This window comes from Brassica oleracea, chromosome C9 (assembly GCF_000695525.1).
Source record: "Brassica oleracea var. oleracea cultivar TO1000 chromosome C9, BOL, whole genome shotgun sequence".
NCBI lineage: Eukaryota > Viridiplantae > Streptophyta > Magnoliopsida > Brassicales > Brassicaceae > Brassica > Brassica oleracea.
The window spans coordinates 43,115,696-43,125,262 of record NC_027756.1 but is presented as its reverse complement, the minus strand read 5'-3'; the positions used below and the strand labels follow the sequence as shown (position 1 = coordinate 43,125,262).

Here is a 9,567-nt window from a genome sequence, read left to right as displayed (position 1 = left end):
CGCACCATGAAGTGACACTTCTCCCAATTCAACACGAGATGATTTTCTTCACACCGCTGAAGGACCCTGCACAAGTTTGACAAACAGACAGAAAAGGAGTTCTCATAGACGCTAAAGTCATCCATGAAAACTTCCAATATGTCCTCAACTAGGTTAGTGAAAATAGACATCATGCAACGCTGGAATGTCGCAGGAGCATTGCACAGCCCAAACGGCATTCTCCTGTACGTAGGGACACGTGAAAGTCTTCTTCTCCTGATCGTCTGGGTGAATGGGAATCTGAAAGAAACCTGAATAACCATCTAAAAAGCAGTAATATGGGTGGTTAGCCAATCTCTCAAGCATTTGATCAGTGAATGGGAGTGGGAAGTGATCCTTTTGTGTAGCCGTATTTAATTTTCGAAAATCAATGCACATACGGTGACCGGTTACTGTCCTAGTATGTATCAATTCATTCCTTTCATTAGCAACCACAGTGATCCCCCCTTTCTTAGGAACTACATGAACATGACTAACCCACTTGCTATCAGAAATCACATAGATTACACCAGCTTCTAGAAGTTTCATTATCTCTTTGTTAACAACATCTTTTAGATTTGGGTTTAACCGCCTCTGATGTTCTACATAAGTCATCGATTCATCTTCTAGATGTATTCTATGCATGCACAAATCAGGTGAAATACCAGGAATTTCTTCTAATGAATACCTTATTGTCTTACGGTATTTTCTCAATTCACACAAGAGTTTAGAAGTTTCCATATTATTATGTTCAGATTTCACAATGACATGATATGTGGAATTAGGTCCAAGAAATGCATACCTAAGTCCTGCTGGGAGCGACTTTAATTCGATATTTGGAGCCTCGAGTTTGCTCCATGGATCGTCGAGCAGGCTGGCCGGTTCGTTCCCTAGTTTAGGAGCAGTTGCTCCTTCTTGTGGAACCTGATTGCTCGTCTCCCCCAGACTCAGGAAAGCGACCATCTTCTCAATGCTTTTACTCGAACCAAATATCTTCTCTTACCCATCAGCATCAACGTTGCATGTGTTCTGCTTAGACTCTGCTCGTGTCAGAGCCACTTCCAAAGGGCCATCCGCTAGGATTTCTTCAATCATCCCTTGTTGAGGGGTCAAGGCGGCGTTCTCGTCGTCAATCGTGAAGTTCTGACCATCCAACATAGGTCGTTTGAGCAGCTCGTCCATCTCAAACTTCATCACAATATCCCCCAGTTGGAGATCGATCCTCCCATTGCGGACATCAATGATTGCACCAGCTGTGCATAGGAAAGGTCGGCCTAGAATGAGAGGGTCTTTCGGTTCATCTTCGAGCTCCGGAACCATGAAATCCGCCGGAACAGTGGTGTTGCCAATTTGAACTTGGAGGTCTTCGAGAACGCCTACTGGCAACTTGACTGCTCTGTCTGCGAACACCAATGAAATCCTGGTTGGCTGGAAATTGGTTAGTCCCATGCGTTTTGCAACTGAGTAGGGCATGAGATTCACACTGGAACCTAAACCGAGAGGACAAATTTTCCAAGATCTTCCAATTTCCTGACTGTTCTGTTTTGAAGGACTGTGCTGCATTCTTTTGAGACCATCATGATATCGTTGTCTGCAGAGGTCTTCCCAGACTGCTGATGTGTTGTGATTTTGCATAGTTTTAGCTTTGTTATTTCATATATATTCATGCATTAACCTTACGTTTATTTGCATTTAGAGTCTATTGCATGTACATTTGCATCTTGTAGGTGTTGGATGAATTGTTTGGAGTTTTGGAGGTGATTAGAGCACAAAAGGAGCTTTCGAGGAGTCTTGAACCGAACGTGTGAAAGACAAGCATGGATGAAGGTCTTAAAGATATCTTTTGAAACTTGTCTTTTGGGAAGACATGGTAAATTGAGTTAGCTTTACAATGGAGGTGGTTTCAAGTCGTTTGGAGCTGTATTGAGGGATTTATGATCAAAATACTACACACATATCAGTATGACATTCCTAGCGGCCACCCTAGCAACATCAACAATAGCCTTCGAATTTTAAGCCTTTAGACTCATTTTTATTCACTTAAAACCTATAAAACTCATTACTATTCATTATTCTTCTTATTTTTGGTATTCTAAAGGTGTGTGCAACATGGAGAAAGTGGAGAAAACTTTAATGAGTGAGTTTTATCTCTTTAAAGCTTGCAACATGGGGGATGGGTTGTCTATCATGAGTTTGGTGGCTCTTTTGGCCTAACTTTCTCTACCTTTTCTGAAGAGGCAAGACTGTTTTGGCCATATGAAGGGGCAAAAGGTGTTCTATAATGGAAGAAAGTGGAGATTAACTTTTATGAGTGTGTTTTATGCTTTATGCTTTCACATGATGGATGTGTTGTCATCCTCCTTTACTTAGGCTATAAAAGAGACTGCAAGGGGAAGGAGGAAGACACACAATACACAGAGTACAATACAACAAAGAGTAGAGAGTGAAAGTTTTATAGTTTCATATTTTGTATTTTGAGAGTTTGAGAGAAAACATTTGTTCTTGAGCTGTTCTTCATTGTTCATCATCTATTCTTGAGTTTTAATTTGGTTTTGCTTGTTTAATCCTTGTTTATCTTTATTCTCTGTTGTATCTACTTGAATATGCTTCAATCTATTATGAGATTAAGTGTTTTCATGGAGATTAGTGAGTAGTTTCCTTAAGAATTCATGGGTTAGGGAGATTAGAGTAACTTAGTGAAGATCTATGGTGTTATTGTATTAGATCCTTGTATGAACTTGCTTGTTGAGTATTTTTAATGCTTGTTTAGTCTTGATCACTCTAAACTTGATTTCTAAACACTTCTCATCAGACATGATTAGATGAAGTGTTTGAATCAACTCAACTAAGCTCTAGTGAGATTAGCCAAGGACACTTGATGTTAAAATTGCTAGATAGTTATTAAACTTGAACTTAAAGATTGCTTGATTGAATTAAGCCAAAGACATTTGATGTTTAATGATTTCTAAGCAAATGGACATTTACCTAGACATAGGACTTGTCTAGAATTGTGTTTAGACTTAAGAGATTACTTTGATTGAAAGCTTGTCACCTAGATTGGATCTTAGTTACTTGAAATCAATTCCCTTAGCCCATGGATTCACTTGTTTATATTTCTAGGATATTAGTTTGTTACAAATCATCTATCTTCTTGTTTGCTTAGATTAGGAAGGTTTGTGTATTCTTGGTGTTATAAGTCTCTAGTTCTCTGTGGATTCGATCCTAAAATGCTACAATGACATACCATTCGATTGTGGTATTTTTGGCACATTAGGTTAATTGGTGTGTGCTTAAACGCTTAATCACAGTCCAGGTGAGGATGTGATTCGTGGCAGTCCAGTAAGAACTGTTTTGTCTGGTTTGATTCAATATGATCGAGTTATGCTTGAATTGAATTTGTTTATGGAAAGTTCGTTCATCGTACTCTCAGGAGAATGAATGATAGGATTTGTTATGGAAAGTTCATTCATCATGTTCTTAAGTAATGTATGATAGTAATTGTTTATGGAAACTTTGTTCATTATGTTCTTAGGAAAAGCATGCTAGAATTGATGAATTGATAATCGAGTTATGTTAGGATGTTTATATAAGAAATGAATGTTTGATCTTGAAAATCTAAGTCATAGAATTGTAATGCGTTTAAGGAAAGTTTAATCGAATTGAGTTAATTAAGGGAACTGGTTAAGATGATGTAATGGACCTTCGGTGTCAAAGGTTTGGCTACGCAGGTTTGGCTACGGCCGAAGGTTTGGCATCAGCCGCAGGTTTGGCTACGGCCGCAGGTTTGGCTTCGGCCGCAGGTTTGGCTTCCGCCGCTGGTTTGGCTTTGGCCACTGGTTTGGCTTCGGCCGCATGATTATGGCCCTTCGGGTCGAAAGTTTAAGAAATGTAAAAGTAATGGAACTAGTTAAGTAAAGGAATGATAGAACCGGATGCTAGGGTGTTAGTATTGATTGAGTGTTTGATTCTTGGGCTGTAGTGGGCGGTATTGAGCGTCCTCACTGAGTATTTTTGTATGCTCATGCCTCCTTTTACGATGCAGGTAAGGTTGATTGTGTGGACCGGAGCGCGAGGCTACAAAGACCATCGGGAAGGGTGTTTGGGTAATGTTGGGAAGTTTTGTAAAAGATATTTTTATTGTAAACTACATGATTTCAAGTACTTAGTCTCGTGTTTCATTTTTAAAGTTGCAGTATTTCTCATTATCATCCGATAAAATTCGACTTGATCTTTTACTTAAAAATTTTCACGTGTTTTCAAAGATTTCCGGGTTGGGGTGTTTCAAAACCCCTTTTTAAGTTTTTGTCACAAAAATAGTCATCAATGAAGAAAATGACCAAAATAAGTTTTATTAAAGGGTAAAATACATTTTTACCCTAGGGTTAACTAATCTAGATTTAGAATTTAGAGTTAAGGAGTGTGGTTTTAGGGATAAGATTTTAAATTAAAAAAAAAAATTAAAATTAAAATTAAAATTTTCAAAATAAAAAGAGGATATTTTGATCATTTTCTTTCTTGAAGACTATTTTGTGACAAAAACTTAAAAAATGCTATTTGAGATAATTGTCCTTAAAACAAATAATTTATAATATGATTTAATAAAACCCACAAGTATACTTATACCTCTAATACTTTAGTGTTGACTTTACAAATAAACTAAATAAAAAATAACACAATCTCATCGTTTATAAATGAAAACTAATCATATTGAACAAAGACAACACCAATGTCAAACCTGAATACCATATGAATCTATAACATAATAAGTATAAATAATTACATTTATCTCAATTTCAAAAGTTAAAAACATATGATTATGAAGAACAAACAATGGCCCTGTCGGCGGATCAAAATCTAGTAAGGATTAAAATTTAAGAAAGATTGTAAAGAAGGCAAGTTACCAAACTAAGCTGTGGCCGAACTAACGTTGGTTCGATCTTTTGTCAACTCCAGCCATTGACGATCATCCATCCCATGATGTTTCCTAAGGTCAAATTAAAGCTCGTGAAAGAGGTCTATGAGGCCTTGAGATCTAGTCGTAGGTGGAACGAGATTTTACTCATTATAACACATGATGAGCACGGTGGGTTTTACGACCATGTAGCTACTCCGGTGGGGGGAGTCCCTAATCCGGACGGTTTCTTGGACTTGATGAACCGTATAAGTTTTAACTGGCTTGGCGTTAGGGTTCCCATCTTTTTCATCTCTCCTTGGATTCAGCGTGGCACATGTAAATTAAATTGTTAGCTTGAAATTAGTTTTCTTAATTCATGTAAATCAAACACAACACATCTAATTTAGTTTAATTTAGAACAAACCTCAAAATGAATAATATTGAGTGGCTATCCTTTTCCTTCTCCTATTGCTCACTCAATGGGCTGAATCATGCGTCTCCTAGAGTTTTGTTCTGCAGTCATACATTTTAGGAACCTGAAATCTGAATTAGGTTGAAGACTAAACTGCAGTGTCTTTGATGTTTGTGAGCTCTCTCGCTACAGAACAATGGTTAACAAAGGAACAACAACTGATGAACCTAAGAGAAATTAAAGCTTGGAAAATCTCTGATGTTCGGGGTCTTTAATCTATAATTGGCTCATGCCTTTGAATAAAGAGTGCAATAACAACTCTTCTGAATTGGAAATATATATATCTGAAAGAGTTTGACAATACATTCTTTCAAAATTTACTCTTTGTCTCTCTATTAGAGGTGTTCCACCAAATAATGTTTCACTATCTTTTTATCATTTCTTTTCACACTTAGAAAGATACAAAACTACAGTCTGCTTACAACAAAAAACTTGTCATTAGTAGTAAAACACCGATTACCCCTCTAATTCGACCCTTATAGATTTCTCTAACTATTTTTTAAAAAGCTTGGTTATATCATCTATACAGCCTTAAATTAGCTACAAGAATTTTTCACAAAGGATCCGTTCTTTTTCAGAGAATGCCATTAATGAACATGGTTTGAGCTACAATGAAACAGGCATCAAATAGAAATGGTTGAAAAATAGTCGATGACAAAAGGCTAAAGATGACAAGGGAAGTTGTTCGAAACTTTCATCGTCCACTCCCATTGAGGAGTGAATGAGTAATAAACATTGAGTTGTGGGATGAGGAAGAAGACAGTGATAGTGAAGGGAGCTGTGATAACGCCGTTGGAATGAGAGCTCCAATTCCGAGAGAATCTGGCCAAAACTCGGGCAATGCTAGGTTTCCGTTTAAGTACTGCACCACTTGTTCCATGGACGGTCTTGCATCAGGAGCAAGGTTTGCACAGAGCAACACAATTTTCAGAACCCGCTTGACTTCTCTGGATGAGAATTCTGTCAACTTTGGATCTACAGCATCAAGCAAAGAGGCCCCTCTCCAGCATTCACAAACCCATTTGATCAGAAAACGTTTTGCAGCAGGCAAGTGAGGCTCAACAGGTCTCCTCCCACAAGTTACTTCAAGCAAGAAAACACCAAAGGCATATACATCAGTTCCAGTTGAAGGTCCCATTGTTGTAAGATCAGGTGCCATGTAACCAAAAGTTCCAACTGCTGCTGTTGTGGTTGGATCAGCTCCTCTTTCATACAACCTGGACATACCAAAATCTCCCAACCTTCCATTAAACTCTGCGTCCAACAAAACATTAGAAGCTTTGATATCTCTGTGTATAACAACTTGGTCAGCTTCTGTATGTAAGTAAGTAAGCTAAGGAGATGTCTTTGAGAATGGCAAATCTTCTCCACCAGGGGAGAGTCGGTTTATCATCATTAAACAAGTAACCATCAAGGCTACCATTTGGCATGTACTCAGAGACAAGTAATAACTCATGGTTCCTCCTGCAATACCCAAGAAGTGGAACTAAGCTCCGGTGTTTTAAACTCTTCATGCACACGATCTCTGCGACAAATTGCTTCATACCTTGTTCACCTTCATGTGCTACTTTCTTCACAGCCACTTCTCTCAGCTCTATGCTCCGAGGGAGTGTTCCTTTGTAGACTTCCCCGAAACCTCCTCTCCCAAGAAACTCATTTCTACTAAACCCTTTTGTTGCTTTGTACAGAGATTTGTAAGAATACCTGAGTGGACCATACACATTTTCCCATTCCTCTCTCACTTCAGCGTACAGGTTTCTTCTATACATATAAGCTCCAAAGAGAAGCCCCAAAACAAACAAAGCTAGTAAACCCAAGAGAGCATCAAACACCAGAGATGTAAACTTGTTTTTATGGCTAGGTTGAGGAACTTTGGGAAGCTTTGATACGTCAACCTTCTGAAGCGACGCCATGCTTTTGCTAAAACTCCACCCGAGTACGTACTGGTTGACCACGCTTGACCCGGTCGAACCAGAAAACCCGACAAACATTCTTCTACCTTGCACAATCTCGGTAAGATTGATAGATGTTGATGACAAAAGAGGTCGGCTTGGTTTCTGGTTTTCAACAGGAGCCAATGAAACGTTGAGTGTTGTTCCTTCATAATCCACCCAAACCTGGATAGGATCTCCACTCAAGAGCTTCATGTCTATCTTCCTACCTTCTTTATGGGAGAAATAAGAAGCTTTAGCAGATACCACAGACTTTGGGCTGTTCACGTCAATCCCAACATGATTATCATTGATGTCGAGCACATCTAGAGTTTTAGTTATATCAAGCTCAACAGCCAACACACGTGTGGAAGCAGATCCCTTTGGGTTGAAAAGCCCGAAGTATCGAGTCGGTTGGGCGCCTTCGAAGTCAGTGGAATGAGACACAAAAAACGCCATACCGTGGCCTCCAGCTTCAGCTGCACGGACAAGCGCGCACACAAAATGTGTGGAGAACGAAACTGGTTCTGACGGTTTGAAGTCAATAGGCTGCTCGAAGAAAGCACGACCCATTTGAGTTGTCGTCGCATTCGTCAGTTGCAGGACCTCTTTTTGGGAAGGATTCTTGCACTACCGTCAAGGTGAAGACGATGGTCTCCTTGGTTGAAGCCGTTGAAGACGAACGTCGTCTCTTGTTGGAATGACATGCAAACACAATATGTCATCCAGATGATTCCCAAAAGCGCTCCTCGAATCATTGGGAACATAAAAGAGTTATAGTTTTTCTTTTTTGTTTTTAAATTTCCCCTCTCTTCACAAACTGGTTAACAGCTATTTCTTCCGTAGACCCAAAGAGTTATATACGACTGCCTTTTGGAATCTTTATGGTATATAAATGAGCACCATGAAACAGTACAAAACAAAAAGAAATTGGTAAATAACGTGGCTTCATGGGACATGTATATTATTTGAAGAGGAATATGCCAAAAGATTTATCATTGAGAATAAAAGGTTGATGGTGATGCTGCAACCTTAATAAATTGAAGTATTCGGGCGTGAGTCATAAGGTCAAATCACTGGAACTGACAAGTTAATGGATATAGCACGTCTAAAGTCTTCCATACGGTATGAACTATGAGGCGCAACATACTCATTGATATTAAGATACTACAGAATAACATGAAGGGACTGACTTTCTCTATATAATATTCATCCTGTACGCTATTTATTTATGTCAAAGGTCAACTTTCTTGGACAACGACAAAGCCATTCTTAACAACAAAGAATGCGAACTTTCATAGCATACAAATGTGATTATCATATCCAATTCATAACAATCCTAGGTTCAAAAGATCAGCTAGGGCAGCGGTGCACTGTGCACAACGAGAAAAAAACAAAGATGCGCTAATGGACGTGGACGAGCCCGGTTTACAGTTCTCTATCGCCCATGTACTAGAGTTTGCACACGAATATATTGGTCTCTTGCACTATGCAGATGGCAACCAAGCCTACAAGAGAACAAGTTCATGAATGCTGTGAATAAAGAGACCACCCCGTAATAGTATCTATCATTCTCCATAACATTGTTTCCTTCTATGTTTGTGTTGAAAGATCATCCAATAAACAAAAACCAAAACCTTCTCAGTTTCCGGAGAAAGAACCGACAAAGCCTAATATGTGTATGCATATCACACCTATTCTAATAATTTGTTTTAAGAAATTAGATTATGTGAATGCATGGCACTGATAATACCTAATATCTTATAATCTTGGAAACAATCACTACCTAAACTTGATACTGTAGAAGCCAAAAAACCGGACTCCCATAAACGATATAATAAAAGTGACGTTAAGGAAAATAGACGATTGTAAAAATTGAATACAAGAACAATAAGAAATCGTATTCGCAAACGGACATGGAATCGAGATATAATATATTTCCTTAACTCTAAATATTCGCTCCGTTAGTGAGACGGGACTGTACGAATATAGAGTCCTAGGATACAACCATGGCAGATGAATCACGCCTCACTCGTGACCGCCCTATCGAACTATAAACTCTATGAAACACTCTCGTATTTAAGACTTATGCTAAGGGATTTTTGCTGTTGGTTTGATGTGTAAAAACGTTAAGCAATGAAGGAAGAGCAGAGGCGAAATTTAAAGAGACAGAGAAGACCCACTTCCCGCAACAGCTGCTGCACGTGGGCAAGAATCTCGCGGAGATCGAGGGAAGTTGAGTTCCAAAACTT

At 38.8% G+C, this 9,567-nt stretch overlaps 1 pseudogene; it reads right to left on the bottom strand.

The window, feature by feature from the left end:
- Positions 1-6,078: 6,078 nt before the first annotated feature.
- On the bottom strand, positions 6,079-8,073 carry LOC106316972 (annotated as a pseudogene).
- Between the last annotated feature and the right edge of the window lie 1,494 nt (positions 8,074-9,567).